This window comes from Podarcis muralis, chromosome Z (assembly GCF_964188315.1).
Source record: "Podarcis muralis chromosome Z, rPodMur119.hap1.1, whole genome shotgun sequence".
NCBI classification, from domain to species: Eukaryota; Metazoa; Chordata; class Lepidosauria; order Squamata; family Lacertidae; genus Podarcis; species Podarcis muralis.
The window spans coordinates 47,321,129-47,343,449 of record NC_135673.1 but is presented as its reverse complement, the minus strand read 5'-3'; the positions used below and the strand labels follow the sequence as shown (position 1 = coordinate 47,343,449).

The 22,321-nt window shown below is 48.4% G+C and overlaps 1 protein-coding gene across 4 annotated transcripts in view; it reads right to left on the bottom strand.

The window, feature by feature from the left end:
• Window positions 1–20,705, bottom strand: part of LOC114589285 (5-hydroxytryptamine receptor 2A-like) — a 243,011-nt gene extending 222,306 nt beyond the window's left edge. For all 4 annotated transcript variants that reach the window (XM_028715548.2, XM_028715546.2, XM_028715547.2 and 1 more), the window contains exon 1: window positions 19,838–20,705. The gene's annotated coding sequence lies outside the window, so the exon portion shown is untranslated. The remainder of the gene's footprint in view (window positions 1–19,837) is intronic.
• Between the last annotated feature and the right edge of the window lie 1,616 nt (window positions 20,706–22,321).

The following is a 22,321-nucleotide window of genomic DNA, read 5'->3' as shown; positions in this document are numbered from 1 at the left end:
TGCAGCGCATGGTTAAGCTATGGAGCTCACTCACCCACAGGAGGCAGTGATGGCCCCAACCTAGATAGCTTCCAAAGGGGATTAGACAAATCCATGGAGGAAAAGGCTATCAATGGCTGCTGGATACAATGGCTAATGCATCCATGGATGGAGGCAGCAATGCTTCTCAACACCAGTTGCTGGAAACCACAGGAGGGGAAAGTGCTCTTGCGTGCAGGTTTTGCTTGCAGGTTTCCCACTGGCACCTGGTTGTGAGAACAGAATGCTTGAGTTGATGCCTATTGGCCTGACCCTGCAACCAGACTTTTCTTATGTTCTTATATGCAACTGGGACTAATAGAACGTATGCACTGCGGAATCAGCGATATACTTTCAAAGCATTATTATTATGCTACTTTAGTCATGCCCTTCAGCAAAGAGTCTAGGGAACTGTAGACGGGTGCTGGGAGTTGTCAAGAGGTTCCTATTCCCTTCCAAGAGCTACAGTTCCCAGAGTGGTTTAGCAATCAATATCTGTTCCTGAAGAAGGATGGAATTGCAGGTTTTGGGAATAGGGGTTCCCTAACAACTCTCAGCACCCTTAACAAACTACAGTGGTACCTCTGGATGTGAACAGGATCTGTTCCAGAGCCCCGTTCACATCCAGAACAGAACACAACCCACATCTGCACGTGCGCAGGGCGCGATTTGCCACTTCTGCACATGCGCGAGCAGCAAAACCCGGAAGTAACGCATTCCGTTACTTCCAGGTCGCCATGGAGCGCAATCCAAAAATGCTCAACCCGAAGCTACTTCAACCTGAGGTATGACTGTACAGCTCCCAGGAATCCATGTGGCGTGATAGTGCTTTAACTTTATAGGATAGATAGGTTTGTGTTATGTGCGGATGCAGATAGATATGCCAGGTGTGTGTCCACATTGTTTCAAGTTCACTGCCCTCCATGTTGGGAGCAGTGTTGTTGGCAGTGTCCTTAATTGGTGTGCACTGGTGACATTTTCAGAACTTTGTCAATTTTGCACATTTTTTAAAAAATAAGAAACCTGGTTGTATATTCTTTTCCTTGATCATGGCAAAGATACAGCAGCCACTGTTCCTCCAGTGACAGCTTTTCTCCATTCCTAGGATAATGTGAGTTAATACATGCAAGATGCAGCAGACTGTCGGTCTTAATAAAGTAACATTTTAATTAAAGCAAGTTAAAGCCTGCCTCCACTGTTAGGAAATCCAAGGCCTAAAATGGATTTGGGGTCATCTCTTTTTAAAAACATTTAAAACTTCATGGATGAGAACAGCACAAGTGTAGTAGTTCAGGGATGCCGTGGGGCAGGGAGTCAAAGACCCATAACAATTTCTCCAGCAGGGTTCCTGTCTCCAGCATCCTAGAACCACCCAGCATGAAAAGGGGAACTTTTTAACCACCGAGAATAAGCCTTCTGGCCCTTAGCAATGATTGGAGCCAGTCAGAGCGAAAGGAGGTGAGTCAGTCCCTGAGGACGGGCTCCCAGGGTCACTCCGGAGGAGGTGCATCAGAAGACACTGAGGAGGAGTTGTTCTCTATGCTCCAGAGCTGTGGTTAGCATGAAGAAACCCTGCCATTACACTAGAGGAAAGCGGTAAAAGAAAGGGAGGTAGATTTCCCACCTTGATGCAAGTAAGTGAGATTAAGACCTAGAACAGCCTTTCTCAACCTGGTATGGTGTACCAGTTAGAGGACAATTGAACTCTGTGCCTTTCAGGGAAGTTTTTAACGTTTGATGTTTTATTGTGTTTTTAATATTCTGTTAGGAGCCACCCAGAGTGGCTGGGAAACCCAGCCAGATGGGCAGGGTATAAATTATTATTATTATATTATTATTATTACTATTACTACTACTACGACTACGACTATTTCAGGTGCTGCTGCATTCCAGCTCCCAACAACCACAACCACATAAGCCATTGGTCAGGGATGATGAGAGCTGCAGTCCAGCAGCTACTGGGGAGAGCTGGTTGGAGGAAGCTGACCTGGAACATCCTTGCAAGTTTGTGTCCTCACCTTAACGCAATCCCTGGCTCTGCCTTGCATCTCATTAAACTGCAGGATGCTGTAGCAGAAGTCCTTAATCTGCAGACAAAGATATCAAGGGTAACACAGGCATTTGGCTTCTCCTTTCTGAATCAAAGTCAGAAGCTGCTTCAGCAGGGACTGTGGCATCTTTGTAACTGAGTGATGGACCAGCTGGGGATGTCTGACATTGGCTGAACAGCCAAGAGGGAAATTAAGCTTATTGTGTTGTAAACCAAAGCTGGGTGCAGGTAGGCACAACTCTGGAGGTTTCTAAAAAGGTGGAATAAGGGTGAGGAATTTGGTTTTGATTTGTAAGCCACGGACAAGATCCCTAGAAGTGTTGAGGGGAGAATCTCCTTCCTTAGTGGGCTTTGAGGTAAGGCTGAGTAAGGCATCGCCACAAGACTGCACTTTTCACAGCAGGGTGTGTTAGAAGAAGAGGTCCTAAATCAAACTGCTTTCAACCTCATTCAGTTCTAGAGAGCCAGTGTGGTGCAGAGGTTAGAGTCCTGGACTAGGAACTAGGAGACCAGAGTTCAAATCCCCACTCAGCCATGAAGCTCATTGGGTGACCCTAGGCCAGTCACAGTTTCCCAGCCTAAATTAGCTCCCAGAGTTGTTGTGAGGATAAAATGGAGAGGAAGAAAAGCATGTATGTCACTTGGAGAAAAAGAGGAGATGGAAATTGAATAAATCAATTAATCCAGTGCTTTAAAATGTAGCAAAGGCCATGTCCTAAGGAACATACAGTATATATTTAAAAAGCAGGGAGGGGAGAGGGAAGGAAAGTAGCATGTGAGCAAATGCAGTTGCATGTGCAGAGATTTTGCTTCTACTTGTGAAAGAGACTGAGGCAAAAGAACCAGGGAAAAGAAAAGTGTTTTAAAAGAGGAAATTGATGGATGTTTCTCTCACTATTTCTCTCACTCACTCTCTCTCACTGTGTGTGAAATAGAGGGTGGGGCCTCATCCAGACTTCCTTTGCAGCACACTTTACAGGCACAGGTCTGTGCGCTAAAGCTCTCTGCCCAAGTGCTTTTGCTTTGTCCAGGCACTTTCCCCAGGAAAATCGTCATTTCACCATTGAATTGGAGCAAGCATAAATCCATGGAAAACCCAAATGCCATTTGCTCTGATTCAGTGGTGAAATGAGAGAGAGGGAGAGAGGAAGGAAGGAAGGAAGGAAGGAAGGAAGGAAGGAAGGAAGGAAGGAGGTGTTGTGTGTGGAACCTCTGGGTGTTTTCAACAATGGCAACAAGAAAAAATAAAACTGAGTTGTTTGATAGACTTTCAGGCATAAAGCATCTGTAGAAAAATGGGTATGCAATATGTTGTGGCACCTGGCATATAAAGAAGAGAAACAGAGGCAGAAATATTTCCCTCCAAAAACAACTAAGTATTGGGGTCATCATCTGGTTCACTGTATCCACAGGCTTAAAGAGTGGACTCTTTCCAGCAGGGATGAGACTTCAGCCCTCCAGCTGCTCCTGGACTGCAGCTCCTATCAAAAGATCCCTGCCTTATCAAAGGCCCTTTTAGTCCAGAATTCTGTTTTCAGTGTCCAACCAGATGCTTCAGGGAAGCCCCCAAAGCTGGGCATGTAATGAGAACTGCAGCCCAACAACAGCAGGAAGGCCAAAGATTCCCTACCCTGTTCCAGCAATATCTTGAAAATGGGCAGCATTCACACTAAACAGGAAGTTTGTCTGCCATTGTTGGCTCGTGAGCTTCCTGGAAGCATCTGGTTGAGAAGCAGGAAGTTCGTCAAAATCAGGGGTGGAGAACCTGCAGTCCTCCAGATACTTCTGGAATACAATTCCCATCATTCCCGACAACTGACCATGCTGGCTGGGGCTGATGGGAATTTGAGTCCATCAGAGAGTCACAAGCTCCTTATCTCTGGTCTAGATGGATCTACTTTAGCCTGATCAGCAGAACTCTTCTTACATTCATTACAAGGAAAAGTTAATAAATTGGATTGTGTCTATCCTGCACTTAACTATGCACACCCAGGCAACTGAAATTCTGCTCCCCAGGAAGCAGCCTGTAAATTATGCAGCATGATTAAGCAGATTTGCATATGCTTCCTTATATTGCCCAAGTGATTCTGCCTATGTTAGTAGTCCTCAGGAGATGGGATACAGTTGCTTGCTTTGCATACGGGAGCTACCGGTAGTTGGGGCTGGGAATGTTCCCCAGTCTGAAATCCTAGTGAGCTGCTCCTAGTCAATGTAGTCAACAGTAAGTTAGATGAACCAGTGGCTTGACTCAGTGGGAGGCAACTTCTTGTTTCCTAAGGTCACTGAAAGGTCAATCGCAGGAAGCCTTGCTCAGTCTCCACCCCCTTTACACACATGCGCGCACACACACACACACACTTTTATTCAAATACAGTGGTACCTTGGGTTAAGTACTAAATTCGTTCCGGAGGTCCGTACTTAACCTGAAACTGTTCTTAACCTGAAGCACCACTTTAGCTAATGGGGCCTCCTGCTGCCGCCGGAGCATGATTTCTGTTCTCATGCTGAAGCAAAGTTCTTAACCTGAAGCACTATTTCTGGGTTAGCAGAGTCTGTAACCTGAAGCATATGTAACCCGAGGTACCACTGTACATGAAAGGTTGCTGCATACAAATTGGCAAAGACTTCTTTTCCATTGCTTCAGAGGGCAGGATGAGGTGAAGCAGACTCACAATATAAAGGGCATACTTCAGCTGAACACTAGGAAAAAGTAGCAGTTTGTCTCCTGGATTTTAGACAGGGATTCTTTCCCAGCTGTACCTGGAGATGCTGGGGATCAAACCTGGAACATTCTGCATGCAAAGCAGGTGCTCTACCACTGAGCTGCAGCCATTCCCCAAAGAACCAATGAATTAGACTGAAACTGATGGAACCAGCAGCCCAGAGGAGTGATGGACTCTCCCTAGTCTTCAAGCAGAGGCTATGTTTGACAGCAGTGTTCCAGGGATGCTCTTACTGTCTGGATTTCCTGCATCAAGTAGGGGGTTGGTTTAGACAAGTTTACTTCCAACTCTTATCTTTCTATGATTCATTAAGCAGTGCCCACACACTTGTAAGATTATTGTTATAAGCTTGGGAGTTTGACAGGAGAGAATTAATGTGACCAGAACAACTACAGAAACAAATGGTAGACTGCAGGTGCCTTAGACAAACTATGTGCACCCATAATCTTACATTCAGACATTACCACACCCAAGTGGCCTGTTTACTGAACATTCATTCTGATTTGTTTGCAAAAAGGTTGCAGGGAGGTTATAAACTGTCCACTGTTTGTAGAGCATTCTGATTTGTTTGTGATGAAGCTTACACACCATCACATCAAGTAATAGTAATCCCACACATTCCTCTGCGTTTCCTTACTGGAGAAAGTCCAATTACTAAACTCAAATATTACAAAAAGCATTTGTAATATTCATGAAGGACAAGGCTATCAGTGGCTGCTTCCCATGATGGCTACGCTCTGCCTCCAAAGGCAGAGGCAGTAATGCTTCTGAATTCCAGTTGATGGAAACCACAACAGGGGAGACAGCTGTTGTGCTCATGTCCTGTTTGCAGGGTTCCCATTGCAGCATCTGGCTGGTCACTGTGAGAACAGGATGCTTAGCTATAGGAGCTATTGGCCTGATCCAGCAGGACCTTATGTTTTTAAGGCTCCAGTGATCTTCCAAAGAAAATCAAGCCTGGGTAAGTACGGCACCGCATGAAATTCCCTGGCAGGACAAACAGGGTAAGCATAACATGACGTTAGAGTCTTAAGGGTTACTAAGGAGCTTAAGTGGAGAAATTGTGGTATCATTATATGATCTGCAACCTACAGCTCTGAAATGATGCAGTGATTGGGATGCGACAATTTCAGAGTCTACATATCAACTCTAATTATTTTGGAATTGCTCATAAAAGCCACAGAAACCAACAGACAGTGAGTACCAAACTCTGCATTTCCAGTGATGTGGGGGCTATAATTAGATCTGAGGGACCTAATTTGAAGCTGTCCAGCCGGTCAACAAGAAGCCATCTAGCCATCCAGAATGCATCAGCTGGCTTTGAAATCTGTCCATGAAAATAATAGAATCCTGAAAATAAATCTGTAATTTTGTATAATTTCCTCAGGATGCGTGCTGACGACCACAACAGAATTTATGGCACTGTGAGTCATACCCATCTCCTTCAGAGATGTGTATGGGATGCTAATATCCTTAAGCTATTTTAAAAAATGATCCAGGAGCCCTTATGCAACAAACTCATAAGAGAAAAAAAACCCTGCCTCAAAGATCAAAGCTAACTTGCGTAAAAGAAGTCCACTGAACTTCAGGACTGTAGGGACAGCTAAATATATTCTGATGCTATTGTCAGAGATGCTATCAATGGCAAAAAAATAAAATGAATAAACAACTGTACCACTCATTTGGGGCATCAAGCAGGGATCTAGGCTGATGTCTTCTTCATTCAATCCTTAAAAACTGCATAGAATGAAGGAATTGCAGAGTTACAAGGGACCCTAAGGGAGCTCCCTGATAGATGGCCATCCAACCTTTGTTTGAAAACCTCCAATGAAGTCCACCAACTTATGAGTTAGTCTGTTCCGCTGTCAAAAAGTACTTCCTGATGTTTAGTCAGAATCAGGTCCCACCCCCTAGAGCAGCAGAAAACAAGCTTGCTCCAACTTCCATGGGACAGCCCTTCAAGCGTTTGGAGCTGGCTATCATATCACCTCTTTAGATGCTGCCAATATGGCCAACTATTGTCCAGTCTCAAATCTACCATTCTTAGGCAAGGTGATTGAGCGGGTGGTTGCTGAACAACTCCAGGCACACCTGGAAGAAGCAGACCATTTGGATCCCTTCCAGTCGGGATTCAGGCCTCATCATGGGACTGAAACTGCCTTGGCCGCACTGGTCAGTGATCTCCAGCAGGCTACGGACAAAGGTGAGAGCTGTTTCATAGTTCTGCTGGATCTCTCAGCGGCTTTTGACACCTTCAACCAGAACATCCTTCTGGACCCTCTAGAGGGGCTGGGAGCTGGGGGCACTGTTATACAGTGGTTCCACTCCTTCCTCCTGGGCCGTGTTCAGAAAGTGGTGGTAGGGGATGAATGTTCAGACCCCTGGGCTCTCACCTGTGGGGTGCCTCAGGGTTATGTCCCCCATGCTTTTCAACATCTACATGCACCCTTTGGGAGAGATCATCAGGGGGTTTGGGCTGGGTGTTCATCAGTATGCAGATGATACCCAGCTCTACCTCTCTTTCAAATCAGAACCAGTGAAGATGGTGAAGGTCCTGTGTGAGTGTCTGGAGGTGGTTGGAGGATGGATGGCAGCTAACAGATTGAGGTTGAATCCTGACAAGACAGAAGTACTGTTTTGGAGGGACAAGAAGCAGGCGGGTGTGGAGGACTCCCTGCTCCGGAATGGGGTAACGGTGTCCCTGAAGGACCAGGTGTGCAGCCCGTGCGTCATTTTGGACTCACAGTTGTCCATGGAGGCGCAGGTCAATTCTGTGTCCAGGGCAGCTGTTTACCAGCTCCATCTGGTACGCAGGCTGAGACCCTACCTGCCTGCAGACTGTCTCGCCAGAGTGGAGCATGCTCTAGTTATCTCTCGTTTGGACAACTGCAATGTGCTCGATGTGGGGCTACCTTTGAAAGTGACCCAGAAACTACAACTAATCCAGAATGCAGCAGCTAGATTGGTGACTGTGAGCAGCCGCCAAGACCATATAACAGTAGTCCTGAAAGACCTACACTGGCTCCCAGTACGTTTCCGAGCACAATTCAAAGTGTTGGTGCTGACCTTGAAAGCCCTAAACAGCCTCTGTCCAATATACATGAAGGAGCTTCTCCACCCCCATCATTCTGCCCGGACACTGAGGTCCAGCACCGAGGGCCTTCTGGTGGTTCCCTCACTGCGAGAAGCCAAGTTACAGGGAGCCAGGCAGAGGGCCTTCTCGGTATTGGTGCCTGCCCTGTGGAACGCCCTCCCACCAGATGTCAAAGAGAACAACAACTACCAGACTTTTAGAAGACATCTGAAGGCAGCCCTGTTTAGGGAAGCTTTTAATGTTTAATAAGTTATTGTATTTTAATATTCTGTTGGAAGCCGCCCAGAGTGGCTGGGGAAACCCAGCCAGATGTGCGGGGTATAAATTATTATTATTATTATTATTATTATTATTATTATTATTATTATTATTCCAAGTCAAACCATACTAACTTAGCACTGTTCACACTGTCTGGCAGCGGTTTTCCGAGATGGGAATCAACCCTGGGGTCTTTGGCATGCAAAGTACATCCTCTACCACTGCGCTACTGACCTTCCCCATGTTCTTGGATGTTGCTGGCCTAGACTGGCTCTCTCACCTAGTTGCCATCTCCCCCCATCACAGACAGCACATTTGGGGAAATCCCCTGCAACCAGGGCGTGGCTGGGCACTCCAACAGGAACTGATGTGCATGCATTGGCTTTGCTCTGCTTACACAATGAATTTTGCCATTATTTATTTGTCCAGGCATTGTGCAAGTGCTGATCAAAGGAGGACCAGAGGATTAGGCACACCACACAGCCCAGCCTCCCTCCCTCTAATAGAATGGTCAGTGGAGGATGCATTCCTATCACTGACATTTGACTGCCTCTCCAGCAAACTTCTGCACCTGGAATAGGGTGTGTGACATTTCCATTTTTATTTCGCTTAGAACATTCCTTACCCACTCTTCGTTAATTTAAGCAAATCCAGATGCACCATCTGAGTCCAAGTCAGAAGGCAGATGATCCCAACCAGTCAACTAAAGTAAACATGAACACTCTCACTCAAATCTACACAAAGCCTTGACAAATATCCAGGTCTTTCACTGGTTCTTGTGAACGCATAAATGCACCAGCAACCATGCAGTGCCAGTTTCATCCACTGCATATAGAGAATGCCCTTCACACAAGTGCCAGCCTCATGCTAGGTAGGTGATCAGAGCAAGAAGTATATTTCCAAAACCCCAGAACATGCTGGTTAGGGTCCAAAAAATAGTGTGATGCTATATGCCTACTCATTCCATGCCCAGGGGCACACGGATGAGGCAGAGCTCACAGGCAGCCACTGCTGTCAGGGTTCCTGTGACTACCAGCAGGCTGCAGAGGCAAAATGTGCTACCCTGAAAATCAGGGTGCAACAACACTAGGGGTTTGGTCTTTTGGCCAAACCTTGGAGAAGGGTGATACCTCGGTGGCATATAGAAGGACCCAGGTTCGGTTCTCTGTATCTCCAAGGAGGGTGGGACCTCCTACAGGAAAATGTATTGGGACAACTCTAGTTGCAGGAGTCTGTGAGTGGGGATTAAGAGGATCTGCGATGCAAGCAGACTCTCTAAAGTGCTGGCAGGATAGCCATATGTGGTAACATTGGGGAAGCACTGCAGAACAAACTAAAGCATCGGTCCATCTGTTGACACTGTAGCCTCAGCTCTCCAGTCTGCCACACCAGAGTCTTTTTCAGTCCTGCCTGCAGGTGCCAGGGATTGACTCTTTTGCATGCAAAGCATGTGCTCTGCTCCCTTCCCCGATGCATTCTCTATGCAAGGTATAATTACTTTCTTTTTGTCTGTCCTGATCTATTACTGATTGATTCCATTGGGCAACTCAGAGTTTTAGTATTGCTATAGAGGGAGGGAAACCTCTCTCTCCACTCTCGTATAGCTTTATAAAAGCTCAGTCTCATCCTCCACCCACTGAACTGATTCTTCTCCTATAAGCAGACAGGCAATGTTTTGGGACTACAACTCCCATCATCCCTGACCACTGGTCCTGTTAGCTAGGGATCATGGAAGTTGTAGTCTCAAAACAGCTGGAGGGCCGAGTTTGCCTATGCCTGTCCTATAGCAATATTGCTACTGTCTCAGTATAAGGCAGCCTCCAATGTTCCTATTTAAAACCGAATTGTTCTTTCAAATCAAGAGGACTAGAATCCTGCTTTCCTTTCTTTAATGGAAATGGACTACAGCTCGGTGGGAGAGCGCCAGCTTTGCAAGTAGGAGATCCCCAGGTTCAATCCTGGCACCCACAGGTAGGGCTAGGGAAGACCGCTGTTTGAAACCCTGGAAGGCAGCTGCCAGTCAGTGTGGACAATACTGAACTAATGAACTGAGAGTCTGACTCAGTAATGAGGCAGCTTCCTATGTTCCTTCTTCCAGCAGATCTGCAATGGTGCTCTTCCTGAAGGCAGTGTTCTCCACAGCATGCTCTGTCAGGCACTGGCAGAGGAAGAGGAGTGTGGGGGGAGCACACCACCCCAGCAGCATGATCCCGGTGGGGTGCCATCATGGCTGCCCCCCCCCCCCCGTGTGCGCTGGGCCTCACGCCCCCACAGGCGGTGCGCCATGCCCCCAGGATGCACGCCACGCCCCTGCGGGCGGCGCACCACCCCCTGGGACACACGCCAGTCCGCCCCCGCCTGCTCTCTACCCCCCCATGCAGTAGCATGGAGCTCCACCACTGGTGTCAGGGTGCAGAAGGGAGAGAGACCAGGGCAGAGGGAAGATTTCTCCTGGAGGAACTGTTTAACAGGTGAGGAGACAGAAAACAGCCCTCTTGATCCAGCCCCTTGGGAAAGTTGCCACACACACACACACAGACACACAGACACAGACACACACACACAGCTGGGGGGTGGGGTGGAATCTGGGCCCCACATCCCTTCCAGAAGCAAAACCATACCAAGCCATCCAATGTTGCACAACCTGCCTTCATGAGCACAGCAGGGTGATGCTGCCTCCTTGGCCGCTGCAGCTCAGCCATGTTCTACCTGCAGGCAGGCTGTGCTTTGCTAGCCCTGCACCTGCTTTGGGAGGGAGGAAGCTAAAGTGCAAGAAAGAAAGATTGCAGGCGCACCCTGCCAAGACACTGCAAAGCGAAGCAAGGCAGCCCTTCCTCCTTCCAAAGTCAGGCCGAAGAAAGATACAGCCAGAGAGGGAACCATTCTTAGTGCTGCAGCATGAAGCAAGGGGTATGGCTCCAGTTAACAGTCTCCGCTGGAGGGAACCCAGCAGGGCCACCCTGTCCATGAGTGCAAACACAAACCTCTTCCCTGACTATGGCTAAGTACCCCCACCACCCAAAATCTACAGAGCCCAAAGTGAAGAGCAGCAAAATATTGAAACCACAATCAAGGCTCACCTGCTCCTGCTGGTGCTTTAACTATTCCATGTTGTGCTAAACCAAGGTTTAAGTAAGTGATCAGCTGCCAGGCATGTCAGCTTCAATTATGGTTAACATTTACGGTGGTACCTCGGGTTACAGATGCTTCAGGTTACAGACTCTGCTAACCCAGAAATAGTGCTTCAGGTTAAGAACTTTGCTTCAGGATGAGAACAGAAATCGTGCAGCAGCGGCGCAGCAGCGGTGGGAGGCCCCATTAGCTAAAGTGGTGCTTCAGGTTAAGAACAGTTTCAGGTTAAGAATGGACCGCCAGAACAAATTAAGCTGTTAACCCAAGGTACCACTTGGTACCCAAGGTACCAATTTCATAGGTGGCATAGGATGCATTGTGCATTCAGCTAGTGGTAGGCTGGCAACAGTGTGGAACATGTGACACACAACACCTGCCTGCTGCATCTCAGCAAATGGGTCTCTGCATTACCCCCCCCCCCGAACTCCAGAATCTCAATGCAAATCCCCAATTAGACTTTGCAAGCAAGGCAGGGAAGAAGAAGCCCATTCACTGCCAGTATTTCAGAAAGATCAAAGCAGTTAGACCCAGGTAATTACAGTGGTACCTCAGGTTACAGATGCTTCAGGTTACAGACACTTCAGGTTACAGAGGCTTCAGGTTACAGACTCCGCTAACCCAGAAATATTACCTTGGGTTAAGAACTTTGCCCCAGGATGAGAACAGAAATCGTGTGGCAGTGGCGTGGCAGCAGCAGGAGGCCCCATTAGCTAAAGTGGTGCTTCAGGTTAAGAACAGACCTCCAGAACGAATTAAGTTCTTAACCCGAGGTACACTCTATAGGCTTCTTAGGCAGTCATCGATCCCAGATGAAGCTGATTGAGTGGCTGATAAGGGGCAATGAAAAAGGCACGCAGTGTAACTGATTTGGTCAACAGCTCACATATCCCACACAAAGAAAAGGAGTGTGATTTTTGTGTTAAGGCTGCACTCCTGCTCGGTGCCAACTGCAATCCTCTGCACACCCACTTGGGACTTACTCCCAAGTAAGCATGCTTAGAATCAGGCTCCAATTTCTTGGCTGTCGTGGAAATGACAGGGCCCACATTTCTTGCATTTCCTTGAATGGAAAAATTATTCCACCTTGAATTCTTGCCCCTGGTGCTCCAATTTCTTTCCCTTCTTCTGTTGTCTTCTTTATCCCTTTTTCTAGATTGTATTTGAAGTTTTTGTACAACTCAGCTTGCAGATGAGGGTTTAATGCAGGAAAGAGTAAGCAACCTCCAGATTCCCAGACTATCCCTGTATCTTTGACCCCTTAGCTTGCCTCCCTATCTCTTTGATGTTTAGACAGATATGTCTTGGGTTGCATCCTGTCTACAACTTCCTCCTCCTCACATTTCTCTCCTGTGCTTCAAAATGAGAGATCATCTTAAATCTATCCTCTGAGAACATAGAAGCAGGCATGTCTGTGTATGTCTTCTCTAGATTAGTTAGTTAGCTTAGAACCAAAAACCTTTTATATCTAAGATATATATTTTCTGCAATAAACTCCTGTATTATTTTCTTACTCTACAAGTGTAGCCTTATCTGTTTTTCTGTGATTTCAACAAGTTTATTCTCTAATGTAATCAAAATTCACAAGCCAGACGCTGCTTACTCTGCATACCAAAGAGCTCCAACAGGTAATTCAGTCCAGTAGGAAGACCCTTGGGGAAGTCAGCTGTCCTGTCATGCATGGGTCGTTCCAAGCCCTGCTCCCAGTTATCCTTAGAAATGCTGTGGGCCAAAACAGGGACCTTCTGCATGCAAGGCAACGCCTCTCAAGCTATGGCTCTTCTCTCAGGCATGCAACAAAAGGAATTTCTCAGCCATTCTTGCATAAACAGGAGTCATAGCACAGGCTCCCAAATGGAATGCACCTTTCCAAGCCATGCCACATTGAGCCAAAGCAACCGTGGTGGTGCAGCTCATTCCATCAGAATGACACCACCACAAAAAGCACTGCTGGGCACTTGTGTGCATGTGCCATCCGAACTCTGCAGTGTATAAGCCACAGCCTTCCAGGCATGCCAGTGGCCAAAATGCTGGGGCAGGGATTTGTGAGCCCCTCATTAACAGCCAAATAAGCCACTTGCCATCTTAGGAAAACAGACAGTAGCAGCTGCCATTATATCAGGGAGGTTAACTGAACACCTTACACTCCCAATTTTGCCCCTTCACTGCATCAGTCCAAGCTCACGCATGCACAGTCTCAATCTGCTCTGAATAGGCTTTTCTCTCTCTCTATTTTTTTCCAGCTGATTAAATCTTGGCCACTCCATTTTGACTCGATTGCCTTAATGATGAATCATTATCAGGCTCTGGCCCTGTAGGAAAGCAATTTCAGTGACTACTTTCTTCCCATTTGCAACTACATGTGTTTCACCAGTGCTGTCCTTTAAATTCACCTTTCAAGTCAGACTCCATTCTTGTGAGTAACAAGAGAACATTCCCTCAATTACCTTCCACTGGTAAGCAAAACAAGGAAAGGGCTCCTGCTCCAGTGTAAACAAAGTCAAGTATTTCTCCAGAAAAGGGCTTGCTGTTGTCACCTGTGCTGTGAACATGTGTTTTGTTTATTCATTTATTTACAAGTCTCTGCTAAGCCTATTCCAGCTGCCCCTTTTAACACCAATGCAGAAACACGTCCCAAAAGATGGCTACAGGCTCCAGATTCATAGAAAGCATTTAGCTGCCTTCCTCTGATACTTGCCTCATCCCCAAGACAGACACACATGCAAAATTCTGCTGGAAGTTAATTGGTGAGCGATTTCATTTCCTATGTTGTGTGCACCAGCTCCGGGGGACAAATGTGAGCAGATTCCCATTGCTCACAAGGATGGGCTTTTTTTATAAGAAGATATAAAGATACCTATAAACGATATATCTGTATCATCTTACCGGCTGCAGATCACCAGTGAGGCATTCAACAGGAGAATATGAGGTTACAATCTGCTGTTGTAACCACGACCAGATAGGCGGTCAGGGCTCTTTATTCCCCAGATCGTGCTTCAAGAACCCAGGACCTCTCCTGCCTCTCCTACATACCAAACTTTGATTGCTGCCTGCATTCACCTAAAGACCCACACTTTCCCATTGCTAGAGAAACCCCATGTGAAGGACTGAAGCTGTGAACACCTTGCCATCTTAAAATGCAGTGTGGTCATTGCTCTTCCTCCCTCCCTCCCCCTCTCCACCCAACACACACACTGTGTTTCCAAGTCACCCTCTGTAGACTGAGAGGGGGCATAGATGCCTTTGGAAATAGCTTAGTCTGTAGAGAGCATGAGATGCTTGGTCTCAGGGTCATGGGTTGTGCCCCACATTGGGCAAAAGATTCCTTCATTGGAGGGCTTGGACTAGATGACCCTTGTTTTTCCTTCCAGCTTTATGATTCCAGCTTTATGATCGAACATGGTTTGGGAGGAAACCACATCAAAACACAGTTATTTCTCAAGAAGCTGCAGGATAAATATGGGTTGTGGCTAATGGTGTGTGTGCAAACCAGTGGTGGGAATGCAGTCACTGCAGGAGTGTATACAAAGCCTAGGTCAGCCTTCTGTAACCCAACATCCTCCACCAGCAGGTCCCTAGGTGGGCTGCAGCAATTTAAAACTCAGTATTAAAAACTAATTACATTCACAGGAATAGTGTGGGCCATGAAAACACACATCTCAGGTGTTGAGGTTCATTAGAGCAACATTCCCTTTGCCTCGTCATTTGCAAGGGACCATGCCCCCTCCCTCTCTCCATCCTCATTTTCTTCCTTTCCTTTTTCCTTGTTTTAGAACAAGCCAGGCTTCCTTAAGCTGGTGCCCTCCAGGCATTTTGGACAACAACACACACCTTCAGCCCCAGGGTTACATGAGAGAGGGATATTACAGCTCCAGCTTCTCACAGTTCTGTCTCGGGACAGAATAATCTGTTGGTTTTAGTTCTCTCAGTTTCTCATTTTTCCAATCTTAAATTCAGTTCCACACATTTCTGCAGCAATCTGCATTTTAAAAAACTAATGAATTGGAGTGTGAATTTCTCCTAATAAAACCCATTTTTGTATGCAGTTTGACTAATATAGACATTGTTGCCAGCCATCTCCCCCAGTATAATGAATTCACCAATATCAGCATTTTATGCACACTTTCCCTAATCTATTCATTTTTGTAAACGATTAGACAGAGAACTGTTTCCAGAATTTAGATAACTGTGGATTTCAAAGGATGGCTATGTATTGGTTAAGTGATCATTTCGTAAGATTCAGCTTCAAATGCAGGCTGAATCAGATTTCTTCCGTAGTCCTAATAGAGACACATCAATTGGGGAAAGCAGGACATCAAGCTGATTGGCAGTAGGTTGAGAACAGTGAGTGAGGAAACATTCATTCTCAGTGCATGTCCTTAACTTGTGGAACTCACTGAAACAAAGTATAGTGATGGGTAGAAGCTTAGGCTGATTTCTTTAGATAGGCATATCAATTAGCCATGATAACTAAACAGAGCTTTCACATTCAGAGACGGTATACTTTCATTTACCATGTCCCAGAGCTGTGTCCAAACAAGAGAGCTGGAAGAAACTCTTCTTGGAAGAAAGAAGAGGGGTTGCAAAAGCAGTGGATCCTTTCTGCTTGTTGATGAAGTTCCTGATGGGCAATGATTATATATAGCCGCCCAGAGTGGCTGGGGAAACTCATAAATTATTATTATTATTATTATTATTATAGCAGGGTTTGGGGACCCCGCAGTCCTCCAGTTGTTGCACTACAACTCCCATCGCCCTTTCACTAGCCAAGGCTAAGGCAGGTTGGAGACCAACATCTAGAGGACCACAGGTTTCCTATCCCTGATATAAGGGATATTCCCAGTGCTCTTCCTCCAGCATTCAGAGCCCTTTGTCAACATTATCTGAATAATCCCTCCAACCCAGTTTATAAAACAGAAGCATCAGTAGGTGGCACTAGAACAAATGGAGACACCCACTGGACTACTGTAGTTCTAAGAAAGAAGGCGAGCAGGTGGGGACTGGCTGAGGGCAGCCCCCCTTTGTCCTAATAGACCAGCCTCCATTGCTGTCACACAGAACAGAATAATTTTCCCTATACTAATCTCCCCGCGAATGTATTGGGATGAATGTTCAACAAATGGGTTGTCTGAGAGCTGCATGCTAAGGCAGATTCTTATGCTCTCTCCCAGATAGTAAGCTTTGCCACTGAAAGATGAGAAATTGTGTGTCTTGTTCTGTGTACACACCAAACATTTAAAGCACATTTCTTCACCTTACAAAGAATCCTGGGAAGTGCAGTTTGTTAAAGGTGCTGGGAGTTGCAGCGCTGTGAGAGCTAAACTACAATTCTCAGGATTGGGGGGGGGTTGCTTTAAATGCATGGAGTGTGCGCAGCCATCAGAAGCCAAGCACATGTATACTCACACCCTTTACACATCCCTGTTATAATTATTTCTTCCACATCACCAGTGTGTCAGCTACTGCCTGCCTGAAGCACCCACCCTGTTTCAGTACAATTTGAGAAAACATGCTTATTCCACCCCTCAACATATGCCCTTCACTGAAAACAATTCTGCAGCTGGCACTTATCCCTTGAAGAGACATACACATACAGAGAGAGAGGGAGATAAAGGATGGCAAATGACAAAAAGCTCTCTCCATTTCTGCCTGGGAGGAAGAGTTCCATTGTGGCGTCCCTCCCAGCAGTTAGAAAAATCACTCTACGCCTGTGGTCACTCAGCAACAACTAAACTGGATTCTAAACGTTCAGCTATTCTAAACGTTCAGCTCCCCTCCGAGAGAAGGGAAAAAGCACCAGCCACACAGAAATTGAATCCGTTCCAGTACCGATTCAAGTAGTAACGTGCCAGCAGAGGCTCGCACATTCCGACACCACTTCTAACTCCCAACCCAATTAAAGAAAATCAGTCGCTTGCATCGCTTAGTAACCGAGATCAACACAGGGTCAACGTTCTATTGGAAAATCAGAGATGTTGCTGTTCCGTGGTCCCCTGCTGCTGCTGCTGCTGCTGCTGCTGCTCCATACCTGCGAGTCAACCGGGGAGAACAGCTAGTCCTAATCTACTTCTAGGCGCTCTTGGTGTTCTTCACTGGTGCCAAACTGCGCACGGCCCTCTGGGTTAAGCTCCGCATTTGGCACCTCCGAGGAAGCACCAGGAATGCTGCTACGCTCCATAGGTGCATGGCAGCACGGCAGAATGTGCCCTGACTGATTCCCAGGCTGTTGTTCTTAGGTGCTCACAGCACAAGGAAGGCGCTTCCAAGAGAAAAGGCAGGTTTTGTGGGGGAGGGAAGAGAACAGGGGTCGGAAGAGATTGTTGCTCTGTAGCAGAGCAACTTCTGTGGATGCATAAAGTCCTCGATGCAACTCTCCCCCTGCCACTCGCGGGCAGCATTGCCCGGGGGAGGATATTGGGCAGCTGGGGGGAAACCCCGCCCCCCTCTGCCTAAAACCTTGCAGAGCTGTTGCCTGTCCTGGATTAACAAACCGATCAGCCTGATTCCATAAAGCAGCTTCTTTTCATAGAATCATAGAGTTGGAATAGACCACAAGGGCCATCGAGTCCAACCCCCTGCCAAGCAGGAAACACCATCAGAGCACTCCTGACCTATGGTTGTCAAGCCTCTGCTTAAAGACCTCCAAAGAAGGAGACTCCACCACACTCCTTGGCAGCAAATTCCACTGTCGAACAGCTCTTACTGTCAGGAAGTTCTTCCTAATGTTTAGGTGGAATCTTCTTTCTTGTAGTTTGGATCCATTGCTCCGTGTCCGCTTCTCTGGAGCAGCAGAAAACAGCCTTTCTCCCTCCTCTATATGACATCCTTTTATATATTTGAACATGGCTATCATATCACCCCTTAACCTCCTCTTCTCCAGGCTAAACATGCCCAGCTCCCTTAGCCGTTCCTCATAAGGCATCGTTTCCAGACCTTTGTGACCTTTTTTGTGTGCATGCTGCTGAGCACCTAGGCACCTGCCCCACGGAAGCCTTTCCAAACATTGCACTCTGTCTCAGCACCGCCAACATCGGCGAAAGGCCATCCGTCTCTGTGAAAACGCCCCTCGAGGCTGGCCAAGGGTCAGAGGCTCGCCGAGGGCTGCTGGGATGAATTTTTCTATGTTATTGCTTCGGCGTCAAAGATGTTTTTACTGTTGTTGCGCTCAAGGCTCGTTTGCAGGTCCCGGGGGGAGGTCGAAAAGTGGGTTTAAAAGAAAAAGCCTTTAATTAAATAGCAGTTTTGGCCTGCAGTGCTTTTGCCTTGAACACATACACACGAACACAGGCAGCACTCAGGTACACGCTTGCTGGAGAAAGGTAGGGCCTTAAGCGTTTAAAAAGTTGCAAATACTCAAAACCACAAAGCGATCTTAGCTCCGCCAGGCGGCCGAGGCAAAGACACAAGATTTCATTGACAATCCAGCTAACTCCCGGGTCTACTGCCCCACTCCTGTATATGCTGTCCTCCTCGCTCCCCATTTAATCCTAGCAACAACCCTGTGAGTTAGGTTACATTAGTCCTACGGTGCGGCACCAGGAGGTTGTCAAGCACTCTCCCTGCTCCCTCTCTTTTCATGGGGTGCCTGGATGCCTGGGAAACATAGGCAAGGCTTCTTGGAGAGGAAAGGATTTACTTTCCGAGGAATCAACTGACGCGGTAACTCTTTGGTAGGTCTGGGCGGTGGGATTCCTTTGGATGTCAACAACAAGAGAAGAGCCACAGGTCTGCAGAGACGGTGGGCGCTTAACCCTCCTGCGGAAGCCCCAGCGCTCTCCTCCGCACGCCCCCGCACTCTTGCGCATCAGCCCCCGTTCACTGCGACGGGTCTAGCGCAGGTGGGCTTCTCCGGGTGGATCGTACCCCACAGGGTCAGCAGGCGATGCGCTGCAAGGAACAGCTCCTGTGGCCGCCCCTCGCGCCGCGCACCCCACGGCCCACCCCAGCACCCACAGGTGACGTGACCTTGTCCAATTTTCCCGGAGGGAAGAATGCTACCCAGGATAATGTGCAGAGCTACAGACTCGTTTGTAAAGGGGGCTGGAAGGACGACAGCCTCTGAGCGATACCCTCCGGAGGCAATGAAGCATAACTTCACAAGGCGAGGAGAGCCTTACAAAGGCACATTACCACCGAAAACCCAACCTGGTTCGCAGCGCTATCCTACGCGGGTTTTATAGTCTGATGTCCCGTCGGCTCCTCTATCCTAACGCATTCCTAGCACGGGAAGGGAGGGGAATCGCCGCCTTTCATCCAGCGCGCAAATCCCGCGCACGCTTCCTCGCCAAGTAAAAAGCGTGCGCGGGATCGTGGCAAAAAATAAATAAATCTCTTCGCAGCGGGTCCCTGCCTCCCCCAAAGCGTGACTGCCTCTGGGGTGAAAAGAGCCCACGAGATATAAAACATAAGCCACGTCCTGGCTGGGCTGTCCCGAGAGAAATTTGCCCTCTCGCTCCCCCTTCCCCGCGTCCGGAGAGGCAGACTAAAAGCAGCAGGGATAGCAAGGGGCAAGCCTTTCGGAGGCGCAGACTGTGAGAGGCGCGCGTTTCGCTAGGGGCAGCCTACCTGGCCGGCGCGGTGTCCGGCCGCGAGCGAGCGCCGCCCGGAGCTGCTGCCGCTGCTGCTGCTGCTATTCCTCCTCGTCTGGATCCCCGCTCCCCTTCGCGCGGGTCTGCATGCCATTGCTGTGCGGCGACGCCCGGGCTCAGGCTGCCAGCCTCCTTCCAGTTAGTGGCCGTGGCCGCCGCCGCCGATCCCGGCGCGCGCTCGCTCGCTCAATCAACCCTGGCGGCGTCGAGGGCTCCTCCGCTGCAGGGGCATCTCCAGAGGCGCGGTGCGGCTTCGCGGCGGCAGGAGCAGCGCCTCCGCCGGCCGCTGCAAGGCTAGGCTGTTGGTCAAGGCTACTGTTACACCCCAGCGCCGCTTCCCAAGAGAAGGAGCCGGCGTAGCAGGAGCAGCCACCGCAACTCCGCCAGCCGCCAGCACCGCCTACCGTCCGCCATCCCGCCGCCGCCGCCGCCTGGCCTCCCCGCTAATCGGATCCGCTGCCGCTGCACGCCTCTGTGGGTGACAGGGAGGGAGGGGAGAGGAAAACGAAAGACCCCGACGTCTTAGTGCTGCTGCTGCTGCTGCTCTTAAAGGAGCCTGGGCCACCAAAGCGCCTGCCCCAAGAAGCCTGCGAACGGTGCCGCCTCTCTCCAAAGACAGAGCGAGAAAGCGGCCTTCAGGGCCCCAGAGAACCCCCCTCCTTAAGGAAGGCAGTCATTGTACCGTTGTGGTCCCGCTATTGTACCGCATAAAGGTGCAACAGGTGAAGTGACAGGAGAGAAAGGGGCCACCTGTTGATGTGCAGAGGACAGCGTCTCCTAGGGGCGCGCCTGCCCTCTGTAGGTGCGGTTGCCAACTGACCAGAAGTCACACCCCACGCTGTTCCTTTCCCTTTAAGAACAGCTGGGTGGATAGAGGTCGGCAGCTGAAGCTGTATGTCACATGGCCATTAAAAGCACAGCTGCAGGGCCCACTTTTTAAATCTGCCAACACTGTGGACAAGAAGATAAAAGGTTACTCTTCCCTTTCTAGCTATGCTTTTCATTCCTAAGTTTTCAAGGCTGGCAGAATATCACAATGTGCAGCTTCCCCATCATCACAGCATTTCTAGGCACTTCTGTCTGTCAGGCACTGGTTAAAATCACACACACTGTACAAGCCCAGCTGACTTCTACCAAGTCAGACCACTGCACCATCATCTAGCTCTGTACTGTTTACACTGACTGGCAGCTGCTCCCCAAGTTTTCAGGCAAGGATTTTCCCACTCCAGCCCCTACCCAGAGATGAGAGGGGTTGAACCATGGGCCTTCTGTGTGCAAAACAGATGCTCTACCACCGAGCTGCAGCCAACAGACAAACAACTGTGCATGATCAGAAGAACCAGGGGTCCCCCACCCGCACAGGCAGCAACTCCAGGGGGCCCTGGGTGCTTTGACATCCACAAATTTTTCACTGTGGGTGCCCGGCCTCCACTGCTACCACCCACTGCCTTACCTCCAACTCTCCTACAACAGAGGCCCCACGGCAGAGGTGGAAGCCCCAGCCCAGTCGCTGCAGTGGCACTGGAAAGCAGTGGTGGTGTGTGGATATCAAGCAGCATGTGCACGCAACGTGATGTCATGTCATGTCGCAATGTGATGTCACCATGTCATGTCACATGCACCATTGGGCACCCACAGCCTGGGGCCCAAGTTGGCACCTCTGCTTGCCTGTTCTTTTAACAGTACCCCATTCCAAGTTGTTGGGGGCTGCAAGTGAGAAGAGTTGCTGGTGTGCTCAGCTCCTGCTTGCCGGCTTCCCAAGAGGGCATCTGGCTGGCCATTGTGAGAACTGAATGCTGGACTAGATGGGCCTTGGCCTGACCCAGAAACCAGGCTCTTCTTATGTCCTTAGGAATGGGCCCCAGTCTCTGCGGTTTCTCAAACTGCTCCTTCCTTGTGGCAGCCTCAGTAACCATTTCTGCTCCACTCTCAGTTTTTTTAAATTATTTACTGACACTTGATTAAATTATTTAAAGGCCTGTAATAACTTAATATCTTTATTGGTAAATAATTTACAGTTGAGAAGAGCTTGTTTGCTGCCTTTATGGTCTAATAAATTATCCCCGTCTTTCTTGTGAAAAGCTAATACTTCCTGGCAGTGGTGGAGCTTCAATGTAACTGGTGTGAGATTGATATTGTGTGCTATCCTTGGTGATCTCTTTACGTTTCTGTAGCTCAGTGGCAGAGGATATGCTTTGCTCATGAAAGGTCCACCCACAGTAACTCAGAGCAGGGCTTTCAGTGTGGCTGCCTCTGTTCTGTGGAATAGCATTCCTGTTGAGAAGTGACAAGTGCCACTATCTGCACTTTCTGGAAATCATAGAACTGTAGAGTTGGAAGGGGCCACTAGGGTCATAATTAAAGACATTTCGTTTTTGTTCCAATGACCTTTCCCAGCTTGGTGGTCTCTGCCATGGGAATCTCCTTTGCATTGTTTGGCATCTCCTGCACTACAAAGGCA